Genomic DNA, 24,247 nt, shown 5'->3' with positions numbered 1-24,247 from the left:
CATCATGCTGCTATCTTGCTTTGTGTGCTGGGATAGCTCTGTTGGAAGAGCATAAAGCTCTTAATCTCAGGGCTGTGGGTTTGAGCCCCAAGTTGGCCCAACTTGCTAATCCAGCCTTCCACAACCGATTGTCTTCAGTTTTTGGACTACAGTTCTCATTATCCCTAACCATTTGCTCTAATGTTTGGGGCTGACAAGAAGTGAAGTTTAACAACATCCAAATGACAAGAAGTCCAGGAAGGTTGTACTGAAACACTACTTATTGAATACTAATTGGTTTCTTTTTTAAACAATAAATATTTCTTTCTTTTTATTAATGTTACATAATAAAGGTAAAGGTAAAGGGACCCCTGACCATTAGGTCCAGTCGTGGCCGACTCTGGGGTTGCGGTGCTCATCTCGCTTTATTGGCCGAGGGAGCCGGCGTACAGCTTCCGGGTCATGTGGCCAGCATGACTAAGCTGCTTCTGGCGAACCAGAGCAGCGCACGGAAACTCCATTTACCTTCCCGCCGGAGCAGTACCTATTTATTCACTTGCACTTTGACGTGCTTTCGAACTGCTAGGTTGGCAGGATCAGGGACCGAGCAACGGGAGCTCACCCCATTGTGGGGATTCGAACCGCCGACCTTGTGATCGGCAAGTCCTAGGCTCTGTGGTTTAACCCACAGCGCCACCCGTGTCCCTTATGTTACATAATAGGTGTTACCTAACATCCTAGTTTACTAAGAAGACGAAAGACAAAGTAGGAAAGAAAGGCTACCCAAATGTGTGTGAATGTGTTATAATCTGTTACTGAAAACTCTGGCATGTCAATGACGGAAGAAACCAACAACTTTTTTTTTTTTTTGCAGTGTATGAATGAGTTCTTGTGTGTTTGTGGAATGTTGGGTGCCGATAGCGAGTTAATAGAAAATTTAATATAGGATTTCTTTTTGGTAATTCCAAAGTAAGCTCCAAACGGTGGGGAAAACTGACATTGAGAGCAGACGTCTCCTTCTGGGTAGCCCATAGGCTTTTGTTATCGGTAGGATGATGACAGACTTGCACAGGTTCAGGCGACCGTGACCAAATGCATTATTTGTGACTTGCAGAGATAGCAGTTTGGAGAGGCGGTTGTCAAGATAAGGAGAAAATCCGCTAATGCCTGCCATTTGCTATAGAAGTACATATAGCAGAAGTACATTTGAATCCAGAAAGTCAAACCTATAAAGAATAAAGTTATAGAATTGGCTGGGGCTAGCACCAGGGGGTGGCATTCTTGGGCACCTGTTGAGCCCAGCAGGGGCCTCAGTTGCTGGTCTCCAGAGCCTTCCAGCCCAGTTGCTTCCAACTGAACCCACAGGGAGGGCAAATATATGCACAGAAAAAGCATTTTTGTTCCTGAAATTCATTCTGATTGTGCAGATAAAATATAACTGATCCCCAAGGCATGCACCTCCAGATGTCTGGCGCCCTCCTGGCACCCAGGCATCTTCCCTTGGTTGCAAGTGGCCAATAAAAAGGTAAAGGACCATTAGGTCCAGTCGTGGCCAACTCTGGGGTTGCGGCGCTCATCTCGCTTTATTGGCCGAGGGAGCCGGCTTGCAGCTTCCGGGTCATGTGGCCAGCATGACTAAGCCGCTTCTGGCGAACCAGAGCAGCGCACAGAAACTCCGTTTACCTTCCCGCCGGAGCTGTACCTATTTATCTACTTGCACTTTGACGTGCTTTTGAACTGCTAGGTTGGCAGGAGCTGGGACCGAGCAACAGGAGCTCACCCTGTCGTGAGGATTCGAACCGCCGACCTTCTGATCGGCAAGCCCTAGGCTCTGTGGTTTAACCCACAGCGCCACCTGCGTCCCTCAAGTGGCCAATAGCCAGGTGCAAAATGCGCCTGGCGCCTGGCTAATTTCAAACACAGGTGAAGAACATGAGCAACAGCGGGGCAGTTGCTGTACCTTCCACTAAGGGCAAGTCGGTGGGTAGAGAGAAGTGTGTCTTCTTGAGGAGGGAAATAATTGTTAATACAGTTGGCCTTGTGGGGGAAGGAATGAGAGGGCTTGGGAGATTTCCTCCTCTGTATCTGAATCTTGGTTTGTCCACATTTGGCTCTTTTTGATGTAAACAATGCTCGCTGCGAGGAACTGACAAGTCACTTACAACTCATGTACGTTCCCATTTCTGGCTGTCAGTCTGGGTCAGTAGGAGAGCCCCGTGTAGCTCTGAACTGCTGATTACGTTGCTCAGTTACATAGTGTATCTCTGCTTACAGTTCATGGGACAATCCATCATTTAGCTGGAGGAATCAACCACCATGGCAGAATGCTGCTGCCTTTTAATACTAAGGGGGCACTGTGTACAATATGTCTGCCACACTGCCAAAATGACAGCATTGATTGTAATCCGGTATTGATGCTGTAAGTATGTAGAAGCAAGCAGGCTGCTGGGAGATGCTCCTGTAGGCCTTGCGTTGCTAATCTGTTGGATTGCTTCTCCAAAATGGGATCTGCCTCATAGCTTTAATAATAATAATAATAATAATAATAATAATAATAATAATAATAATAATTTATTGTTTGTACCCCACCCATCTGGCTGGGTTTCCCCAGCCACTCTGGGCGGCTTCCAACAAAGGCCAAAAATACAGTAAAATGTCACACTTTAAAAACCTCCCTGAATAATAATAGGTTTCAAAGGTCTACGAATACCAGGGCTTCCCCACGCAACTGGAACTTGACAGATTTCAGTTCCAGCACCTCTCAGGTGGGCACTGTTGTCATTATAAGAGAGCAAGGGAGGTGTTCATGGTGAGTTCCGGCACCTCTTTTTCTAGAAAAATAGCACTGGTGAAGACTATATATGCCTGGATTTTTAATTGCTATGGTTTTGCATGAGGAGTGCGGCTTGTTTAGGAAATGTCTCCACAACATTTGTTGTTGTTGTTTAGTCGTTTAGTCGTGTCTGACTCTTCGTGACCCCATGGACCAGAGCACACCAGGCACTCCTGTCTTCCACTGCCTCCCGCACTTTGGTCAAACTCATGCTGGTAGCTTCGAGAACACTGTCCAGCCATCTTGTCCTCTGTCGTCCCCTTCTCCTTGTGCCCTCCATCTTTCCCAACATCAGGCTCTTTTCCAGGGAGTCTTCTCTTCTCATGAGGTGGCCAAAGTATTGGAGCCTCAGCTTCAGGATCTGTCCTTCCAGTGAGCACTCAGGGCTGATTTCCTTCAGAATGGAGAGGTTTGATCTTCTTGCAGTCCATGGGACTTTCAAGAGTCTCCTCCAGCACCATAATTCAAAAGCATCAGTTCCTTGGCGATCAGCCTTCTTGATGGTCCAGCTCTCACTTCCATACATCACTACTGGGCAAACCATAGCTTTAACTATACGGACCTTTGTTGGCAAGGTGATGTCTCTGCTTTTTAAGATGCTGTCTAGGTTTGTCATTGCTTTTCTCCCAAGAAGCAAGCGTCCAAGAAGCAGGATTAGAATTGCCATCCTGCATGCAATTCTAACCACGTGGTGCTACTGAATTGAGGGACATCACCTGACCATTCCAGACTCATTGGTCAAATCCAAGACTCTGGACGGGAGTTATTTGGGGCTGGAATTATCAAGATGGCATGCCCACAGCGATATTCCTGTTTTGCAGAAATCTGAGAGCAGAGCTCCCAAAGAACAACTGCGTTGCTTTTCCAGCAACTGAAAGCAAAACATCAAAACAAAATTACCCAGTGCAGCAGCTATTAATCCCAGAAGGCGATGCTAATAGGCTGGCTGATAGCCATTTTCCTCTGTACCGCCGTGGGGGAGAAGACGTAAACCCCTCCCCTCCCATGCACTGTGGTCCCAATAACAAACCCCTAACAAACCCAGCAACTCACATACCCACAGCGGCCATCTAACCACAATAAAAACCCGGCATCAGCACTTTAAGCAATGTTGTTTAGTAGCCAAGTTTGGCTCCAAAATGAGCTCGTACCTCAGTTTCATTTCAGAGCTCTTGTGTGTTTTTGTCTAAAGTGGCTTGCCCGAGGCTGCTTGCCAAATTTCCTCTGCCCAAAGGCTGCCCTGTGTGCAACAGTTGAATGGGCCCCGCTTGAAACGAGGTCTCTGCCCTGCCAATAACGCTGTGCTTTGTGAGGCCTGCTCTCTTTTGAAGAGAGCGCCCTTCTGTATTTCGTACATATGGAACATATTTTATATGTTTACCTGCTGCTCCGGCGCTTTTGTCCCACAGCGACTCTTTAATAATGAACGGTATAAATAATAGATTGGGCTAACAGCCCTGCGTGAGGCTCTCTAAACAGAGAGGCCTGGATCTAATATGCCAGGCTTACAGGAGGGAGCAATGCCCTTGTTTCTGAAGCCCAATTTAAGCTATGCAGCCCCCTGATGTTAATCACATCTGTGATGGGGCAGGACAGAGTGTGCGCATGTCGCCCTCTCTGTTGCATGTCTCGGTATCTAGTTGGGGGGCAGGGACTCAACTGTAGCCCAAGGCCTGCTGTGTGATATAGGCTCCCCCCGTCCTGATATTTTAGAACGTGATTAAATTGCCTTTACTGAGAAACCGGCTGCCTTTCGACCTTCCTTCAACAGCTGCCTTGCAGCAGCTGTTTCATCAGAGTGCCTGAACTGTTCCCATCTCAGTGGGTTGTTTGGGAGCAAGCCTTTAAGTGGGCAGTGGAGATTCATTTGTTTCAGGTGGGTTTTAAGATTCTGTGGCCTTACACGGTTTTCATCTTTAAGGTCTTAAACTGGTCTTAAACTGATTATGCTGGCCTGAGCAAGTTTTGTTATGATTTTACACACACGTACCATTTGGTTATAGGGACGCAGGTGGCGCTATGGGTTAAACCACAGAGCCTAGGGCTTGCCGATCAGAACGTCGGCGGTTCGAATCCCCGCGACGGGGTGAGCTCCCATTGCTCGGTCCCTGCTCCTGCCAACCTAGCAGTTCGAAAGCACGTCAAAGTGCAAGTAGATAAACAGGTACCACTCCGGCGGGAAGGTAAACTGCGTTTCCGTGTGCTGTTCTGGTTCGCCAGAAGCGTCTTAGTCATGCTGGCCACATGACCCGGAAGCTCTACGCCAGCTCCCTCGGCCAATAAAGCGAGATGAGCGCCGCAACCCCAGATTCGGTCACGACTGGACCTAATGGTCAGGGGTCCCTTTACCTTTACCCTTTACCATTTGGTTTTCCCCCCGTTTAGTTTGTTTTGTCTTTTATTATTGTGGACGTTATTGTATGGAAGCTGTCTTGGGAAGGTAGTTACCCTAAAAGGTGCCTGAGTTTGCCGTTTTTCTCCTCCCTCTCCATCCTTTTTCCTTTGTGCGTCATTTTTTAAAATTATAAACCTGTGGACAGGGACTGGTGATATATCGCCCTAACACATCATGATTTGCAATATATTGCCAGGTCAAAAACTATGAAACTGGTATCACAATATGAACTTCAAACCGGTTTTGGATGATATATCAAGATATCGCTCAGCCCTAGTCCTGTAGTTAGAAAGCACAGGTCTGAACGGTTTTTCCCTTTGCCCTGCTCCTTTCCCAGGAAAAACCTGCTCTTTGCTGCTAAATCGGAGCAAACGACAATCTGGAGAAAACCTGAATTGCCATTTGCTTCCACTGAGCGCTAAAGAGCAGTTTTCCCTGGGGGAAAGCAGAGGGACAAGAGGTCTTCATGTCAGAGGGTGCTGGCTGTCAGAAACAACCAGTGTGGCAGATTGTCTGGCTAACAGAAGGAAGACAGCATGTAAAACAGGTAAAATTAAAGAATTTTACGTAAGCACAATATGGCCACTCCTTGCCCTGCTTTAAGCAGTTATCTTTTTAAAGGAAAAGGTAAAGGTACCCCTGCCCATTAGGTCCAGTCGTGACCGACTCTGGGGTTGCGGTGCTCATCTTGCTTTATTGGCCGAGGGAGCGGGCGTACAGCTTATGGGTCATGTGGCCAGTATGACTAAGCCGCTTCTGGCGAACCAGAGCAGCGCACGGAAACGCCGTTTATCTCCCCGCCGGAGCGGTACCTGTTTATCTACTTGCACTTTGACGTGTTTTCGAACTGCTACGTTGGCAGGAGCAGGGACCGAGCAACGGGAGCTCACCCTGTTGCAGGGATTCGAACCGCCGATCGGCAAGTCCTAGGCTCTGTGGTTTAACCCACAGCGCCACCCGTGTCCCAGTTATCTTTTAGCCAGGTTCTAATACAGGGAGAAAATGGCTTAAAGCAGCAGAGCCCAGCAAGGTCAGAAGGCAGCCAGGTGAACGCTCTGCTCCCTTCCCTGCATTCTCTTTTCAATAGAAAAACTTAAACCCACATATTACTGTTTGATAGCCAGATAGGCAAGCATAATGTGAATGAACAAGGAGGCATAAATTTGATTTGGTAATAATAATAATAATAATAATAATAATAATAATAATAATAATGATACAGAACTGGATCTTGTTTGTTGCTTATTGGGATGAGGAAAAATTGTGATCATGTAAATACAGTATTTTAATGTTGGAATCCACTTGTTGCATTTAAACAGTAAAACAAATGTTACTAATAACTTACATAATAAAAGCCACACAAGGAGCTCTTCACAGCATATACACAGAAGAGGCACGTGCTGAAATTATTATATAAATACCCCTTGAGTGTTTTTCAATTAAGAGGTTTTTGTGAGGTGTTTTTAGGAGCCAAAATGCGTTTAAATTAAAATAACAACCACTTCTGTCCTTAATGAGTTTTTTCTATAAGCAAGAATAACAAGCCTTGTCACGTGATCCTTAATAGATTTAGCATATGTCCTCCAATACTTCCTTGTGGATGTGTGGGTGTCTGTTTTTGTAAATTTGGAACTTAGAACTTTGGATGTGCAGGGAATGTCTTAATGATAAAAGCCTAGGTCTAGGAAGAAAATTAGCCCATCTTTCCCAAGATGGAAGCTTTGGAGCATTTTATTTAATCACACTTCATCTACCCATTCATCCATCTTTCTTTCTTTCTTTCTTTCTTTCTTTCTTTCTTTCTTTCTTTCTTTCTTTCCCTCCCTCCCTCCCTCCCTCCCTCCCTCTCTCCCTCCCTCCCTCTAGAGAAATCATGGATGAGCACAAACAGGAAATAGTATTAAACAATCAGGTCCCTTCACCCTCCGAGTTCATGTTCTATTTTAGGATCAGGCTTGAGTTCAACAGAATATGCTGTTCCCGTAGGAGCAAACTTTCTTTATATAATAGACAAACAGACAGTTTTAGTAGTAGGCAAGCGGAATCATACACTTCCATGAGGTGGGAACAAAACAGCCTGGAGTTCTATGGGGCTTCTATAGGGGGTCCACCCGTTCCTTGTTACACTGTTCACTATTATTGATTTTTTTCAATTATATTTGTGTTTGCATTAATCCCTGTAACACTTGGATTGCTTGTTGCCTACTTTGCAAACCTGAGATGGTTAAAAACCCGTATCACCTGTTGTAAATAAAAATATGCCCTTTTCCCTTATGGGGTATCCAAGAGCCCATATAGAGTCCTTACATAGGTTCCCTATTGGTAGGAGAAAATAACAGAGGCCAACCAGAGAATATTGAGAAGCAAAGCAGCTAGTAAGCTGGATCTTTATTGATCTGTTGCAACAGGGTGCTCCCCTCACACGCGGGAAAAGAGGAGGACCCACAAAGATGCTGTGCAAGGGCTTATAAAGACTTTTGAAATTCCCATCCTGTAGATCAAGACCACCCCCAGAAACATGCATACATCACAGAAGGGGTGTAACCTAAGACCACCCCTCAGATACATCCCACCTACATCACAGAAATTTAAATGTTGTTTTTCTCTTGTCCTTGTTTATCTCCTGTCTGGCAGGTTACTTGATTGGACTTCCTTGGTAGCCTGGCCATTCTTTTGTAGTGATAAATCGTTCCTGGCCATGTCACAGGCTCACACCCTATTCAAACAGACATACTCTTAAGACAGGATTTGTGAAGGAAAAGACAATGGGGAGGCTTTTCCAGTTTGACCTTGCAGAGAAAACATTTGCTCAGTTTAGGAATCAAAATGGTTCCAGGTTGGCCTTCCTGTGTTGATCTATATATGTGCGGTTATGAACATTACCATATATCTAAGACCATAAAATTCCTATCACACTCACAAGACAGAATCCACCCTTCTTCTCCCTTCTGGATTATGGTGCCCCTTTCAACAAGTGGGTGATTGCTTTGGCCTCCCCACCTTCTCTTTGATGAAGGCAGCATGTTGACTTGGTACAGTGGTACCTTGCGTTATAGAGGCTTCAGGTTACAGGCACTTCAGGTTACACACTCGGCGAACCCAGAAATAGTACCTTGGGTTAAGAACTTTGCTTCAGGATGAGAACAGAAATCGCGCGGCGGAGCTAGTGGGAGGCCCCATTAGCTAAAGTGGTGCTTCAGGTTAAGAACAGTTTCAGGTTAAGAACGGAACTCCGGAACTAATTAAGTTCTTAACCCGAGGTACCACTGTACCACATGATGCTATCTCCTTTTGCAAGCTAACGTAACAGACAGAAAGGACCACACAAATGTTGTGCGAGCACTTAAGAGCAGGGGAGGTGCCAGTGAAGACCATTTTAGAAACAGGATGTTGGCAACCCTATAGCTGCACCAGACTACCAGGTCTCTAAAAAGCTATGACCTGTGCACATGGTCAGGAATTGGTAAAAGGAAGCAAGAGAATGTTGCAATTTTTGAAGAAAGGATTTGTGTTTTTTCGGTGCTGAGCATGGGATGTTTTTCTCAGATCACCAGGCCTTGTTTCTGCTTTTTTTCTGCTTTGCTGTACAGTACTTAGAAAGAGAACCCTGCTTCAGTGGCGGAAGTACCGTATTTTTCGCTCTATAGGACGCACTTTTTCCCCTCCAAAAATGAAGGGGAAATGTGTGTGCGTCCTATAGGGCGAATGCAGGCTTTCGCTGAAGCCTGCAGAGTGAGAGGGGAGACCCCGCCGCCAGCCCCGCAAGCTCCGGGGACAGTGGGGAGGCACAGCGCGTCTCCCCGCTGTCCCCGGACCTGATCTGAAGGCGGGCGGCAGGGAGAAGAGCGCTTCTCCCCGCTGCCTGCCCCGCAAGCTCCGGGGACAGCGGGGAGGCGCAGCGCGTCTTCCCGCTGTCCCCGGACCTGATCTCAAGGCGGGCGGCGGGGAGAAGAGCGCTTTTCCCCGCTGCCTGCCCCGCAAGCTCCGGGGACAGCGGGGAGGCGCAGCGCGTCTTCCCGCTGTCCCCGGACCTGGTCTGAGGGCAGGCGGCAGGGAGAAGAGCGCTTCTCCCCGCTGCCTGCCACGCAAGCTCCGGGGACAGCGGGGAGGCGCAGCGCGTCTTCCCGCTGTCCCCGGACCTGATCTCAAGGCGGGCGGCGGGGAGAAGAGCGCTTCTCCCCGCTGCCTGCCTCGCAAGCTCCAGGGACAGTGGGGAGGCGCAGCGCGTCTTCCCGCTGTCCCCGGACCTGGTCTGAAGGCGGGCTGCGGGGAGAAGAGCTCTTCTCCCCGCTGCCGGCACCACAAGCGCCTGGGGGGGAAATAAAAATTTTTTCCTTTATTTCCCCCCCAAAAAACTTGATGCGTCCTATGGGCCGGTGCGTCCTATGGAGCGAAAAATACGGTAGTTTGCAACCTAACTACCACATGTCAACACTGTTTGGTCTCTTGCTAATCCTGGCTATTTTCAGAGATCCAATATAACTAGAAGCTCAGGGAGGCCTTGGGTCATGCACCCTGCAAACGAGGCATCTGGCCAAACTGAGGATTTTTACATATATATAATGTGTGTAGAGTGGTCTGTGCTATTGAATGGATTATTAATGTTGTCAGAAGACAAAATGTACTACAGGAAATGGCATCAAATGGCTTCGTTTATTCCTGTAGTCCTTACTTGCCCTTGCCAGCGCCTTTATTTCTTTTTTACATTGCTATGAAAGAAGAATGTGTTCACAGTTGGGGGGAAAACTGCAAGCGCTAACAGTTTGTGGGTTTCAATAGTCTGGCTTTTCTGGTTGTTAGCGTCATTTTTTACGAGGGCTCTGATCTCAGAAGGTGTGTTTTCATGTTAACACAAGTTTTAAAGGGGGGAAGCTATTCATCAATATACCTGCTGTAATCGTTGTGTAAATTATCTGGAATAATAAAAAGTGTGTGTAGGCAGGGTTAAAGGTGGAAAGCCAAATTAATATATAGGATCTAGTTTCATATTAAGTTGCTTACTTGCATGTATAAAATGGACACACAAACTTTAATAAAAGAAACTGATTATTTTGATTGGAATGGCTCAAATTGGATTGGAATACACGAGTTTTAATTAGGGGTTGACTACCCCTGCTCTAACCACTATACTATACAGTGCAATACAATAAAAAATATTTTGTAGCTGCTGCTCAATATTTCCTGCAATTTTTAAAAAATAATAATGACAACAACCCAGGAATTTCTTCTTGGAAATGGTTGATGGGTGTGAATACCTATGCTTTTAAAAAAGTTCCTAATTCTTTGGACACTTTTAATGTCTCTAGATTAGTAAGGCATATACTTTTAAAACTTTGGACAAATTTCTGCGCACATTTGGAGCCTTAATGCTTTCTGCAGCCAAGTAGGCGAGAGAGGTTTATTTTGGAACAATTTCTCCCCTTTCTTGGCTGCTTGACAGCAGCTATGATCACTTCAGTTCCCTCTTGAAATAAAAATGCATGTTCAGCGCCCCTCAAGAGTCTGTAGCCGAACTCTTCAGACATGATAAGGCGCCATCCTGCCAAATTAACGAGAGCAGAGTCCACTGCTGTACTTCTGCAAAGGTGTGCATGCACACTTCTTCAGATACACTGAAACAGAAGTTGCCAGGTCCTTCTATATAGTGAGAAGGTGGGGAGGGGTATTACTCAGAAGGGTGGTCCCCACCTTCTCACTATATAGAAGGATCTGGCAACTTCTGTTTCAGTGTATCTGAAGAAGTGTGCATGCACACGAAAGCTCATACCAAGAACTAACTTAGTTGGTCTTTAAGGTGCTACTGGAAAGAAAAAAAATTTTTTTTTTGTTTTGACTATGGCAGACCAACACGGCTACCTATCTGTAACTTCTACAAAGGAGCAGCTTTGGTTTCCAGTTTTGAGGCACTTAAGGCAGGGGTCGGGAACCTGTGGCTTTCCAGATGTTCCTGGACTGCAGCTCCCATAATCCTTGACCCATTGGCCATGCTGGCCAGGGCTGATGGACGCTGGACTCCAACAACATCTCAAGTGGCATGAGCTCTCCCCCCTTGCGCTAATGGCAGAGAACGCTTGATCTGTAAAGTTTTGGCTAAGTTCCCCCAGAGAGCTGTGATGTTCTGTTTACCTCTTAAAACATTTTATGTTTCTGTGTGTGTGTGTGTGTGTGTAATACGCTCCGAAATCGGCCCATACTCCTCGTGCCAGAATGCTGGAGAGAGAACCTTCTGTACTTGCTCTAATCAGTGTTTGTGAGATGGTGATTGCACTGGACCAAAGGAAGTGAAGGGAGGCCTTTTAAGGCACCTGTGGCCCAGCATGGCTGCGTCCACACTCGTACATTTAAAGCATGGGAGCGGGTGGCGCTGTGGTATAAACCACTGAGCCTCTTGGGCTTGCTGATCTGAAGGTTGGCGGTTCGAATCCCCATGATGGGGTGAGCTGTTGCTGTGTCCCAGCTCCTGCCAAGCTAGCAGTTCGAAAGCACACCAGTGCAAGTAGATAAATAGGTACCACTGTGGCGGGAAGGTAAACGGCGTTTCCGTGAGCTCTGGTTTCCGTCACAGTGTCTCATTGTGCCAGAAGCGGTTTAGTCATGCTGGTCACATGACCTGGAAAGCTGTCTGTGGACAAACGGCGGCTCCCTTGGCCTGAAAGCGAGATGAGCGCTACAACTCCATAGTCGCCTTTGACTGGACATAACCGTCCAGGGATCCTTTACCTTTTACCTACATTTAAAGCATGCCCTCCTCTAAAAAAGCATCATGAGAACTCAAGCTGACCCTTCACAGAGTCACAGTTCCCAGCACCCTTAAAACTATAATTCCCGTGTTCTGTGTTCCCAAATGTATCGTGTGTATACAGCCCAAAACAATATTGAATGCTTTTACTCCCAGTAATCCCAAAAAATCCAAAGCATTCTAATGTCTTGAATCAAATGATAACTTTTGTGATTAGGAATGATAGCTATAATCACAGTTCTTCCCAATTCATCAAGAAACTGTAGCCTATGTCCGTTACAGTGGTACCTCAGGTTACATACGCTTCAGGTTACATACACTTCAGGTTACAGACTCTGCTAACCCAGAAATAGTGCCTCAGGTTAAGAACTTTGCTTCAGGATGAGAACAGAAATTGTGCTCCGGCGGCGTGGCAGCAGCCGGAGGCCCCATTAGCTAAAGTGGTGCTTCAGGTTAAGAAAGTTTCAGGTTAAGTACGGACCTCCGGAACGAATTAAGTACTTAACCTGAGGTACCACTGTACTTCTATTCATAGAAATAAGAGAGCCTAGCTCAGCAATAACACCTTGCATAGACCTGTAAATTAAGGAGGTTTTGGAATGCCAAATTCAGGGACATATTATGAGCCTTTCTAACTGAAGAAGTTAATTGCCATTTATACAGGGTTCAGAGGACAAACTATGGGTCTCTATGGATTAACTGCTTGTTGTATTATCTAATGCACATTGCCCTAGATTCCCCACCTCCCCAGCAGAGCTCTTTAAAGTGTGACTAATCACAAATCTTAAGAGTAACCCTGCTAGTCTGGAAAAATTGGTTCTGCAAATTGGCTCCTTCAGTTTCTTCCTTAATACCTTTCCTGAAACATCCATTATTATATGACCCGAATAAGCTTCTGCAATTTAAGGGCAATGAAGTAGATGTTCAGATTTAAGGGCTTATGTGCATTCAGAACTTACTGCCTTCCTCCCCCTCCTTCTTCTTTTGTCTATATGCCTATCTACTACCAGGGGTCAGCAAACTTTTTCAGCAGGGGGCCGGTCCACTGTCCCTCAGACCTTGTGGGGGGCCGGACTATATTTTAAAAAGAATGAATTCCTATGCCCCACAAATAACCCAGAGATGCATTTTAAATAAAAGCATACATTCTACTCATGTAAAAACACCAGGCAGGCCCCACAAATAACCCAGAGATGCATTTTAAATAAAACGACACATTCTGCTCATGTAAAAACACGCTGATTCCCAGACCGTTCGTGGGTCGGATTTAGAAGGCGACTGGGCCGGATCCAGCCCCTGGGCCTGAGTTTGCCTACCCTTAGTTTATTGCAGGGTGAGTTTGCCTACCCTTAGTTTATTGCAGGGTGGATAAAAATCAATGATTTTTTTTTTAAAGTCGATTTTTTAAAATCGGATTTTTTCGATTTAAATTGGATTTTTAAAAAATAAAACGCTTTTGGAGGAAAGATCTTTCTAAAGATAGTTTTCTATTTAAATTACATTATAGTCCAAAGGCTATTCCTCAGGAAATAAGGATTTGTTTTTAATTATGTAACATGAGGCTTTATATGCAGTGTTTAAATTGTTTGGTAAATGAATTTCATTAAGCCATTCACAATGTCATGCTCTTACAGAGGTTTCTGTAAGATTAATTGGGGCAGTTTTTCTAACGAGAAGGTATGTATTTTTTTAAGCGAATTAATACAGAAACAGAATAGAGCTATGTAAAAATATGTGGAAATGACATGGATAGGAAGCAAACAGACTTGCCCTTCCCTACTGTTAAAATATTGTAAAGGCCAGCCATCATCAATCAGGTATGGGGGTGTGTGTGTGTTTGCATGTGAAAGGTCCCTGTTTCAGTTGCCAATGTATCCAGTGAAAAGTGTTCAAGGTTTGTCTATCTTCCTATATATATATAAATGTAAGGCTGTCGTCACTCTGCACTTGGCATGGCCACCAATATGCAGCCAACTGTAGCATAAGGAGCAGTAGGCAAGCAAGTTAGCAGCATTGCTATTTAACGGAGGGGGGGACCACTGTGAAGTGCCTCCCCCTCTGTCAAGTGTGCCTGCAGCTAGGTGGAGAGGTGCTTCACATAGCAATTTAGCAAACAGCTGTGTGAAGTGCCGGCCCCCTCCATTAAACATGTGGAGGAGAAAACACATTTAAAGATGTGGGGAGTTAGTGAGAGGTGAGTGAGCTGTAAAGGGAGGAGGGGGTTGGTCAGGTGCAAGGGAAGGGAGATTGGCAAAGGGTAGGCGGAATTGGTGAGTCAAGCGAGCAATGGTGGCATTCTCTAGTGTTTGCATTTGTGTGTTTTGTGTGTGTGTGTAATAGGGGGCTTGCTGATCGGAAGGTTGGCGGTTCAAATCCCCGCGATGGGGTGAGCTCCCGTTGCTCGGTCCCAGCTCCTGCCAACCTAGCAGTCTGAAAGCATGTCAAAGTGCAAGTAGATAAATAGGTACCACTCTGGCGGGAAGGTAAACGGCGTTTCCGTGCACTGCTCTGGTTTTGCCAGAAGCGGCTTAGTCATGCTGGCCACATGACCCGGAAAAACTGTCTGCGGACAAACGCCGGCTCCCTCGGCCAGTAAAGCGAGATGAGCGCCACAACCCCAGAGTCGTTCGTGACTGGACTTAACTGTCAGGGGTCCTTTACCTTTTTATTTAAAGTAATCAACCTGCTAAGGTGGAGGATTTCTTTCTCAAATGCGGAAATGTTCCTAAAACTACACTCAGAATATTTTACGGTTGGGAAAACTCCGGTCTTCCCTTTTCAGTTTGCAGCTATTTTTAAAACGTTTTAATGTTTTGCAAATTCAGCAAATTCAGTTATTCCAGTTTACTTGTCATGCGTAGCAAAAGCAGGAAGTTTGGTTCCCAACCTGTCCTGTGACCTCTTTTGCCTGGTGAACATGGCATTTCAGTGTCCCAGAGGGGTAGCCATGCTGCAGCAAATGTGTAAGGTGCCACAAGACATTTTTCTAAGATGGAATGAGTTATTGTGGCATATGCTTTCATGGAATACAGCCCACTTCGTCAGAAGCATGAAGTCTTATCTGCAGTTGGCAGGTTTTATATAAATATATCTATGTATGATGTGTAAAAATTGTAAATAGTGTGGCCAGAAGCTCAGTTGTGTGCGAGATAAGCACAGTGACCATTCTCCAGGGATTTCATGCTGTCTCCTTTTCAAGCTCTGTAGCAGAATTTATCAGTAAGTTTAATTCTATTTGTTTAGAACTTGTCTGAGGCCAAGGTTTGTCTCTCTCATACACACTGCATATGTTAAATTAGCAAAGCTCTCATTGCATCACGCCTCTTCCTGTTTGGTGCGGTGAATCGATCTTGTGAGATTGCAGCTTCTTCCGTGGTGGAAAGTGCTCCAAAACTAAGAACTTTTGAGGATGTTAGAAATGCATGATCTGATCATGCACCACAGCACTTGTAACACAAGACCTGTTACTGACCTTGTGGCATCTTCCACCTCGAAATTCAGCTATGTCCGTCAAGTGTACAGTGGCAGGGAAGACGATGGGAATAGCCTCCAAAGTGCATCTGCTTTATGATGTCACCAAACATTGTGTAAGTAGGAAACTAATAAAAGAAAATTGACTTCTCTTGGCAGCTCTCAATAGAAGCAATTTGGCTTGCATCCCCTTGGTTTTGTTCTTGGTGGATTGAGTTTTGCAGCAGGAAGAACCCTGATTGAAAGAAAAGTGGATATTTGTGTGCTGTCTTGTAGTTTATATACGCTGTCGTGTCTCTTCTTTTTCTGCTGCTGCTGTTCCAGAAATTGCATTTTATTATGTACTTATTGTAATTGTATTTATATAATTGGCTTGATTTTATACTGTACAGATATTATGTTATGTAGTGACATATGTTGTATATTGTAAATTTCCCCCGTGGTCTTCTGCAGCTTTCAAAATTCGCATTTTGCATCTTGCTATCAGCCACTTGGACTCAGGTGGCGCTGTTTGGATGCGGGTGGCGCTGTGGGTTAAACCACAGAGCCTAGGACTTGCCGATCAGAAGGTCGGTGGTTCAAATCCCTGCGATGGGGTGAGCTCCCGTTGCTCAGTCCCTGCTCCTGCCCACCTAGCAGTTCGAAAGCACGTCAAAGTGCAAGTAGATAAATAGGTACCGCTCCGGCGGGAAGGTAAACGGTGTTTCCGTGCGCTGCTCTGGTTTGCCAGAAGCGGCTTAGTCATGCTGGCCACATGACCTGGAAGCTGTGCACCAGCTCCCTTGGCCAATAAAGCGAGATGAGCGCCGCAACCCCAGAGTCGGTCACGACTGGACCTAATGGTCAGGAGTCCCTTTACCTTTTTATCAGCCACTTGCAACCAAGTGAAGACGCCTAGGCCCCAGGATGCCGCCAGACATCTCCCCCATCTGGAGGTGCATGCCTGGGGATCCTTGGATCAAGACTGTTTTCAGACACTAGCAACACATCTTGTAGGATTCTATCCACGATATTTTATCTGCACAATCAGAAAGAAAGTCTTATTGAAAAATACAGTATGACTTTCGAGCCATCTGGCCCAAAAAATGGCAACTAGGCATTCCGTTTTGGCGGCTGAAACCCTGGTTTAAGGAATCGTTTGGCGCCTAGCTTTTATATCTTGAGTTTCTAACACTGGTTCTGATAATGGTGATGGTGAATTAGGGGACAGCATAATGCAAATATTTTAAAGGATGTTGTCAAAATGGTGGTTGTTATATCATAAGTGCATGTAAGTTTATAAACGTTTCTTATACAGTGGTACCTCGGGTTACATATGCTTCAGGTTACATACGCTTCAGGTTACAGACTCCGCTAACCCAGAAATAGTACCTCTGGTTAAGAACTTTGCTTCAGGATGAGAACAGAAATTGTGCTCCAGTGGCACTGCAGCAGCAGGAGACCCCATGAGCTAAAGTGGTGCTTCAGGTTAAGAACAGTTTCAGGTTAAGAACGGACCTCCAGAACGAATTAAGTACTTAACCCGAGGTACCACTATAGTTTGCTGCCATTCAGGTATGTATCCAGGCTTTTCAACATTGTACTCTAGGCTAGGGTGTTCCTGGAAGTTCGCTTCATATGACCTTGGAGGTTCCCATTTTCCAAACCGTCTTTAAACAGTGCAACATCAAATCCTTTGCTGGATTTTCTTAAGGGTGGTGATGTATCAGGAATTTTGTGGGATGAGGAGAGAGAGAGAGCGAGAGAGAGACAGAGACAGAGACAGAGACAGAGACACTCCGGCAGACTCTGAATGGCAATGCTGATATTTTTTCCTTTGGAAGAGAGTAAAGAATAGAGGAAAGTGGGAGGTTTTATTCTCCTGCAGATGGAGACTGCACATGTGGAAAGGAGTTTGGACTGAGCACAGGAAGGAAGCCATAATGAGAGGCAAATCTGGTCATGTGGCTTGTGAGGTGGCAAAATGATAAAAAAATGCTTGGGAGAGACTAGTTGAAAGGATCTGATGCCCTTTCAGACTTTCTGGAATCCGTCCAGCATTTGTGGCAAGCATGTGTTATGCTTAAAAAAAAAACCCCAAACACCCACACACAGCCCCCATCATGAGAATTCATTTCTTAAAAATGAATTTCATGAGGTCTTTACCATGCTAAGAGAGAGAGAGATTATTATCATTCTTGGCAAGGCCTTGCTCTTACATAGTTGCTCTTTTACAACCTATAGCCAAATATTGTTCCTATTTCCCTTTCTGCCTTTCCATAAAGATTTGCTAAATAAGCCAGCATGTTGCAAGGAGAGTTGCCAGTGGCTGTCTCTCCTCACTTAATGGTTTTAACCTCAGTAGATTTAATCCTGGAATAAGTTAAGTGGGAACACTACACAAGGCTATGTAATAGTGCAGTACAGTCATACCTCGGGTTACAGACGCTTCGGGTTGCGCGTTTTCGGGTTGTGCACTGCGCCAAACCTGGAAGTATCGGAACTGATTACTTCCGGATTTTAGCACTCACGCAGAAGCGCTAAATCGCGCTTTTTGCATGTGCAGAAGCGCCGAATCGTGACCTGCGCTTGCACAGACACGGTGCTGCAGGTTGCGAATGTGCCTCCCGCATGGATCACGTTCGCAACCCGAGCGTCCCCTGTATTCGCTCATCCCTATCCAGAAAGAAGTTCTGGAGAGCCGTTTTTACAGTGGTACTTCAGGTTACATACACTTCAGGTTACATACTCCACTAAGCCAGAAATAGTGCTCCAGGTTAAGAACTTTGCTTCAGGATAAGAACAGAAATCGGGCTCCGGCGGCGCGGCGGAAGCAGGAGGCCCCATTAGCTAAAGTGGTGCTTCAGGTTAAGAACAGTTTCAGGCTAAGAACGTACCTCCAGAACGAATTAAGTACTTAACCCAAGGTACCACTGTACAAGTTTTCTTGAGGTTGGGGGGAATGGGTGGGCTGGGGGGCTGATCATCACACGCTTGGGGGGCATTTAGAATGGTGTAAAGGATTTGGAACAGTATAAAAGTATAAAGGGACCCCTGACCATTAGGTCCAGTCATGGCCGACTCTGGGGTTGCTGCGCTCATCTCGCTTTATTGGCCGAGGAAGCTGGCGTACAGCTTCCGGGTCATGTGGCCAGCATGACTAAGCCGCTTCTGGGTCCCTGCTTGGAATAGTGTAACGATGTTCAAATGTACAGATTTAGAAGGAATACCACAGTAAGCATTGGTGACTATGTTATTGCATCAATGCAGGATGCCATAATGGTTGGAAATGTTTTCCAAAGCCTCATTACACATCAAAGAGGTTCAGTCCCAGTGCAGGTTTTATTAGGACTTCAGGTCTAAAACTGAACTAGTACCCTACTTCAGTTTTCCGTACAAAGCGTATGGGTCTTTCACGACAGAGGTATCAAAGGAAAATGTGACTCCACTTTAAAAAGGTAAAGGGTAAAGGGACCCCTGACCATTAGGTCCAGTCATGGCCAACTCTGGGGTTGCGGCGCTCATCTCGCTTTATTGGCCGAGTAAGCCGGCGTACAGCTTCCAGGTCATGTGGCCAGCATGACTAAGCTGCTTCTGGCGAACCAGAGCAGTGCACGGAAACACCGTTTACCTTCCCGCCGGAGCGGTACCTATTTATCTACTTGCATTTTAACGTGCTTTTGAACTGCTAGGTTGGTAGGAGCAGGGACCGAGCAACGGAAGCTCACCCCGTCGCGGGGATTCGAACTGCTGACCTTCTGATCGGCTAGTCTTAGGCTCTGTGGTTTAACCCACAGCGCCACCCGCATCCCTCCCTTTACTTTGATTAAAAACACAGGTCACAGCAGCTTTGGTTTTTTATTAGATGATCGGGCTGTGCGTGACTGTCCTCATTTTCTGTCTCTATGTCAAACACAGCCAGTACAAAATGAATTCATTTTTCTTTCTCCACTTACTTGTGCACCACTTACAGGAAAGTCATATATATTACCTGCAGGCTGGATAGCCAGAGTACAGCTGGAAGGTCACTCCCATCCATTTCAGTTGCTCTCCTTAACATATGGCCCCACCTTTGTGAGAAGAGGATCTCATAGAAAGAAGGCAAGATCTAGCTGTGGTGTTAACACCATTGTTTATGAATTTGGAAGCAAATTACTATGCAAAGTCCCGGCTATTCTTATAATCATTTCCAGTCTTGAATCCAGTTTTCTGTGAGGCATAAAATAAACCATACATTCTGATATGGAGGTGACTTCTGGGTTCTGTTAAACACGCCGTCTGAATCCATAAATATTCTTCATCCAAATGCAGAGGTGACATTTCTTTCAGGAATATCTTGCCAGTATATTACTTCATCACTCAGGGGTTTTTTCCCCAAATAAGGAGAAGGTAACTGCTCCTGGAAAGAATTTAATTAGTCCTTAATGCACATCTTGGGCATACTGCTTAAAGTAGTAGAAAGGACCTTCTCTTCTCCCTCTCTGCTTCCCTAATCATCTTAAAGAAAAAGGCCCTGAAAATGAAAGTGTCTGAGCAATAAACCAAATTAGAAGTTTGCTTTCCCCCTTATGTTTGCAAAACGTATTGACAATTTGAACTAGGTTCATGTTGACGTACCACAAATGGCTTGCTAGCCTGTCATGCCAAAGCTGTAGGATCTACAGAAGGTGATTTTGCCCCTTAAAACCATTTTGGCTCATTCTCTCTGTAAATATCATCGGAACGTTTCTTGAGCACTGTATTTCAAAAGGTAAAATGTAACATCTATGAGTCAATTTTATTCCTCCACGAAGGTGCAAGGAAAAGAGGTGGAGGGTATACTTCATCTCCAAAGTAGGACTAAAAGGACTGTCCCCTCACAGATGAGCTACAGCAAGGTTGCGGGTGGAGACCCGTGGCCCTTCAGATGATGTTGGAATCTCTATTCCCTTCATAGAGCTGGAAGGGACCCTGAGGATCATCTAGTCCAACCCCCTGTAATTCAAGAATATGCAGCTGTCCCATACAGGGATTGAACCTGCAACCTTGGCTTTATCAGCACCACTCTCTAACCAACTAAGTTGTCCAGGGACACAGTCTCAGCCAGCATGGCCAGTGACCAAGGCTGATTGGAAGACACTTGTTAACCCAGTCTTATAGATTCCTCCCTTTTTTTTGACTCTTCCTCCAGAGCCGAGCTTTGGTCTTTCAAATTTCAGTGGTGCTCTGTGCAAACCCAAAATTTGGTTCCCCACCTCCCGCCTTCTGTTCTGCTCAATACACTACATCAGGTATAGGCAAACTCTGGCCCTCCAGATGTTTGGGACTACAATTCCCATTATCCCTAGCTAACAGGACCAGTGGTCAGGGATGATGGGAATTGTAGTCCCACACATCTGGAGGGCTGATAATAGTTGTGATGCCCTGTGGTAGAACTGGTTGCACTGCCCTAAATCTGCCTCTGCCTCCCCTATGCCCCTGATACATCATCATCATCATCATCATCATCATCATCATCATCATCATTATTTTAATGTACCTGAGGTGCTCAAAGTTATTCACACACAAACTGTCTCAGAAATCTATATACCAGATTGCAGCAAGGCAGCTTATTGTCCAAGACTTGGATAAATTAACTGTACAATTGTGGTATAAAAACGTGTGGAGCATTTCGGGGTCGGGGAATACATTTAGTTTAAAATTAATTCAAGGCAATGGGCAACCTTTGGGTTTTTGTGCAGTTTTGTGGACTTTTATACAATAATCTAATAATAATAATTTAAGTGACTTCATCCAGAAGTAAATAAGAATGTTTGGCAGCTGTGAAAATGTAAGAAGTTGTCGTCCTGTTTGTGGATAGAATATATCTTACTGCATTGTCTTTATACTTTTAACTTGGTTTATAGCATTTGTGCTCCTAATGATTATGGCATAATGCATGTTTATTAACATCACAGCAAACCTAAAGCAACAAATAACAACATTTATAAGAAATGAATCCCGTGACAGGGCGAGTTTCTGTTGCTCTGTCCCAGTTCCTGCCAACCTAGCAGTTCGAAAGCACACCAAAAAGTGCTAGTAGATAAATAGGTACCGCTCCGGCGGGAAGGTGAACGGCATTTCCGTGTGCTGCTCTGGTTTTGATGTTCCATTGCGCCAGTAGCAGCTTAGTCACGCTGGCCACATGACCTGGAAAAAGTGTCTGCGGACAAACACCGGCTTCCTTGGCCTGTAAAGCGAGATGAGCTCCGCAACCCCCGAGTCGTCTGCGACTGGACTTAAGTGTCAGGGGTGCTTTAAACATACCTTTACTTTTCCTTTTTTAAGAAATGTAGCAAAAATGTGAAATGACGTGCATTCTGTTTCTTGATACAGTGGTACCTCGGGTTACATACGCTTCAGGTTACATAGGCTTCAGGTTACAGACTCCGCTAACCCAGAAATAGTACCTCAGGTTAAGAACTTTGCTTCAGGATGAGAACAGAAATTGTGCTCCGGCAGCAGCAGGAGGCCCCATTAGTTAAAGTGGTGCTTCAGGTTAAGAACAGTTTCAGGTTAAGAACGGACCTCCAGAACGAATTAAGTACTTAACCCGAGGCACCACTGTACTGTAAAATGGGCCTACCTTCCTTATCCATTGTTTATATAAGTTAGTTGAATTTGTATGTTGCTATACTGAAAAATAATAATAAGGGACGCAGGTGGCACTGTGGGTTAAACCACAGAGCCTAGGACTTGCTGATCTGAAGGTCGGCTGTTCAAATCCCTGCAATGGGGTGAGCTCCCGTTGCTCAGTCCCTGCTTCTGCCCACCTAGCAGTTCAAAAGCACGTCAAAATGCAAGTAGATAAATAGGTACCGCTCTGGCGGGAAGGTAAACGGCATTTCCATGCGCTGCTCTGGTTTGCTAGAAGCGGCTTAGTCATGCTGGCCACATGAAGCTGTCTGCGGACAAACGCCGGCTCCTTTGGCCTATAGATTGAGATGAGCGCGCAACCCCAGAGTCATCGGTGACTGGACCTGTCGGTCAGGGGTACCTTGAGCTTTATTGTGGGTGAACAAGGGAAAAGGAAGGCCTCTGAATGGTTTGGGCCCTCACTGGTTTTAGGGCTTTGGCCTTCTATAAAGGTTCCCTTTCCCCAACTTTTATTTTATTTTTGCAACAGAGAAGACTAGCCACATAAGCCTAGTGACGGTTATACCTCTGGAGTGATGGTCTCATCCTGTTACAAGGGCACACATGGCTGTGAAGTTACAGAGAAGACCCTGGAACTGCAAAATAGATTAATCAGGAGAGAATGCATATGTAATTTAAGCTGGGGAAGTTAGCAGGTGCACTGAGAAGTAGGAATTTAAAACATCAGTCCTCTCCTTGTACCAAGATTCTAGTATAAATCCCGCAGTAAATATATTCTCTCCTTTTTATAGCAAAACACCCACTGCCAATGGAAATAAGTAAATGCTCACTGGGAAGGCGAGACTCAGGAGGAGCAGAAAATAGCAGCTAATATAAACGCTTGCAGTGGAGTCTGTTGCTAGTCATGCAGATCGCACATTCATCATGGACTGCCTTTGGATGATGTTCCATTTGAATGCATTTTAAGGATTAGTGACCTACCCCCCCCAACAATTAGTGGTGATGGAACTAGGGAGGTATGTGGGATTTCCCCATCCAACTCCGCCAACAATCTGGCTTGTATCATCTATGACCCATTACGTTGAATGCTGCCCTACCAACAACAACATACTGTGGTCCTGCTATAGACTTGACAACCCCATTGAGGTCCTCTATTAATACATAGCTGTCAACTGTCCCTTATTTGGCGGGAAAGTCCCTTATCCCAGCGCTGTTCCTTATTGATGATGTCCCTTAAATTTCCCGGGTTTCAAAGGAAGCAGCTCCTCGCCCTCCCTCCCTGCCAGTCGGCCAGGGAGGAGGGAGGCTCCAACTGTGTTGCTTGGCTGCGTTGCTCACCCAGTAAGGAGTCTAAGAACGACTGGGGGGTGGAGCTTGCATGCCTTGTGCCAATCAAATCGGCTGCATTGCCTGGGGACTCGCCTTTGATCAGCGCTTCCCAGCGGAGAGGTGACAGTGGTTTTCCTTGCTGAATCCCCTTTGCCGGGTTGCTGCGCTGTGGGAACCACCGCTTGAGGCTTCGTTTGGCTGCTGGCTGGGCTTTCTGCCTTTGGCTCAGAGGGGCTCAGAAGTTGAACCGGAAAATCCCTTATTTTGGCTGCTGATCCCTTATTTTCGAGGCTGCTGGTCCCTTATTTTCAAATCTGTAAGTTGACAGCTATGTGTTAATAGTCAGAGGCCTCCGTTTGGGTTGGTCAATCACAAGTTGTACAGGCTGGTGTTGCCTCCTGATCTGTAAGTCCTCTGCCTTCCTCCCTGAAGACCACTCCTCCACTTCCTTGAACTAACCTTGTTTTTGCTAGAGCACAGGTCTTTCATTCCTTGTATGTGGTCACTAGACATCTCCATGGAGTTTGCCTTTTATGTTAATACAAAAGGCTCATGCTGGTGTGATTTACATAATTAGGTAGCCAAAACTGTGCAAACATTTCTGAAGGTTAAATGCAGCTACTCTGCCATCCATGCAGAACCATGAAATTAATTTTATTGTTTATTCTTTCAGGTATGGCAGGCAGGTGCAGCTATGACAATATATCGCTGTAGTGCATTAATCTTGGTTGCGACTGCATCCTTTCAAAAACTTGTAAATGTCTCTGACTGTATTCCTGAAACTTAGTATATGAAAGCTGAAAATAATGTGTATTATTTTTAACAGAATTCATGTACAGTGGTACCTCGGGTTAAGTACTTAATTCGTTCTGGAGGCCCGTTCTTAACCTGAAACTGTTCTTAACCC

The 24,247-nt window shown here is 45.5% G+C and overlaps 1 protein-coding gene across 10 annotated transcripts in view; it reads left to right on the top strand.

The window, feature by feature from the left end:
- The window catches only part of ANKRD44 (ankyrin repeat domain 44), a 161,608-nt gene that overhangs the window by 23,603 nt on the left and 113,758 nt on the right, over positions 1-24,247 (top strand). The window contains exon 1 of one of the 10 annotated variants that reach the window (XM_083627467.1): positions 18,766-18,820. The exons of the other annotated variants lie outside the window; for them this stretch is intronic. The gene's annotated coding sequence lies outside the window, so the exon portion shown is untranslated. Of the gene's footprint in view, positions 1-18,765; positions 18,821-24,247 lie in introns of those variants that run through there. 10 annotated transcript variants of the gene reach the window in all.

This window comes from Podarcis filfolensis, assembly GCF_964270895.1.
Source record: "Podarcis filfolensis genome assembly, chromosome: 1".
Taxonomy (NCBI): Eukaryota; Metazoa; Chordata; class Lepidosauria; order Squamata; family Lacertidae; genus Podarcis; species Podarcis filfolensis.
Note: the sequence above shows the minus strand (reverse complement) of the source record. Positions and strands in the feature narration are given on the sequence as shown.